The sequence below is a fragment of the Triticum aestivum genome, chromosome 7A, assembly GCF_018294505.1.
Source record: "Triticum aestivum cultivar Chinese Spring chromosome 7A, IWGSC CS RefSeq v2.1, whole genome shotgun sequence".
Classification (NCBI taxonomy): Eukaryota; Viridiplantae; Streptophyta; class Magnoliopsida; order Poales; family Poaceae; genus Triticum; species Triticum aestivum.
Window position 1 is genome coordinate 245,880,334 of NC_057812.1, and position 2,278 is coordinate 245,882,611.

Genomic DNA, 2,278 nt, shown 5'->3' on the forward strand with positions numbered 1-2,278 from the left:
TCCCTGCGGCCCAGAGAGAGGCGAGTGGGAGAGGTGCTCCGTATCCCACGACAGCTGGTGAAGCTGCAAATGCAGGGGTATCTCCCCCCTGCGGATCTGGTCCCTGTTCGAGCAGGTTGGCTTCCCTTGACGGCAAAACCTAGGCGAAGGATTTCCCTGATCCATCCGGGGGAACGAGTGTGTTTCGTCCCCTATCTGCCAAGGGGCATAGGATTTCCAATTCATCCATTCATCTGAGGGATTCTGGAATATTATGGCCTCCAGCTGCATTACTTTACTCCAGCCTCCATCCTACACATTGCGGGTTATGTTGCTTTATGCGAACTATTCTTGGGTTGTGAGGCCCATTTTGAACTGTGGAGAAAGTTATTCTGCCTTGTCCCGCGTAACCATCAAGGATCGATATTTGAAGTGGGCGGAGCCCAAATATGGCGCATTGCCGAGACCGGATACCTATCCGGCACGCCGAAGAAGGCATCTGAAGAGTGGACTTCCGAGTGGTTCTACATCGAGGACATCGTACTCCCAGACCCAGCCCGGAGGGGTCTTCCTGAGTTCGCAAGTGTTCCCTTAAAGAAACGTCACAACTGGCGCCCTTGAAGCCTCGAGGAGGAAGATGGTGTGGAGGTTCGCCAACTGTTGAGCAAGATAAGGGCGCTTGCCCAGTCCGGATACATGATGGTTGAAGTAATGGCGACCTCCGTAGTGCGGGGGGTCCAACCACTCCAATACAGAGGACTTCCCATGTGGCACTATAATGGGGAAGATGACGCCTCCCGCTGCGGCAGGAAGGGTCCAAACACCCCTGCCACCCTGGGCAAAATTTTGGCCGAACTGTTCAAAGGGGAGGAGGAGTTCTTGCGCATCAAGCACAGGGAAGGATACTCCATGTATTGTCCTCCTAGATGGGTAAGTTCCCAACACCGCCTCTCTACTCATTCTACTCCCTGAGCTGTGTTCAACGAACGCCAATCCATCCATTTACAATAGCACTGACGAAAGATTTCCGAGGGGCTTTACAGCCCTGCCCCGCAGCCCGAGGGTCACAATCGGGACCTCGACCCCGGATTCGAAGAGGACCCGGATATATTCGTGGTGCTCGCGAATGGGGTGTTTTACCAAGCAAGCTATGACGACATAGAAGTGGCCATCATCGCCAATTATCCCGGTCTTCTCCCCGCTTTACACGTATGTAATCCAGAGATATTTCATCCGCAAAAGTTTTCTCATACCGCCTCATCCATCGCACTGTCCTGTGCTCAAAAGGGGAGGTGCTCGGCGCGTCATGCTGCCCTAGGGCAACTTCGAAGAGAGTGGCCCCCACGCCAGGCAAGCCTTCGAAGAGGAAGGCAAACAAAGATACGGTTGAGCCTTCATCAAAGAGGTATGGATTTGCAAATATGCACCTTGGCAATCACATCCAACGGTGACCTTTATGTTTATCCTTTACCAGGAAAGTGTGTTGGACTATATCCGGGGGTCCGGCTGATCATACTTCCCACAACCAAGATCCAAATCCTGCCGTAAAGACAGGGCTGATGCGGGCGTAACGCCGGACTATCCCCGAGCCGAGGATTCGGAGGATGTATCCGTCACTAACTCGGAAGTGGAGAGCGCCATGAATCATCGGCGCCGCAGGGCCGTTTTACAAGACGCCGACTTTTCAGAAGAAGCGTTTAACGCCTTTAGCTTGGCTAATGCATACATCCGAGCTGCTCGAGATGGGCTTAACAGTGCCACAAGACATCATTTAAAAGATGTGCAGGTAAGTTTACTTTGTCTGATTATGATAACCATATGCCAGTAGCCCCGAGACTTGAAGCAGTTGGCACAACTGATTTAAGTATCGTTATATAACCAGGTTCTTACAGAGAAGAACGATCTGCTAGCTCAAGAGCTGGAGCAGTGCCGAACACAGCTAACTGCTTCTACCACCGAACTGGAAAAGCTCAAGAAGGCGTCCTCTGGTAAATTTTCCCTCCATCGGGAAACAAAAAATGATATGACAACTGTGTTGAAACTGCTGCTTTGTGTCATAACAGGGTCGTTAGACCAACTGGAAGAGAAACTGAAGGCCGCTCAAACGAGCGAAAAAGAGTCGAAGAGACAACATGCCGCAGGCGAGCGCGTTCTGACCCGGGTTAGAGGGGAGAAGAACAAACTCCAGGATTCAAACACCAAACTGGGCAAAGAACTGAAAGACGTGCGAGCCCAGCTAGCCGACTCTATGAAGGAGAACAAAAAGTTGCGAGGCGGCATATTCAATACGTGGTCGAAT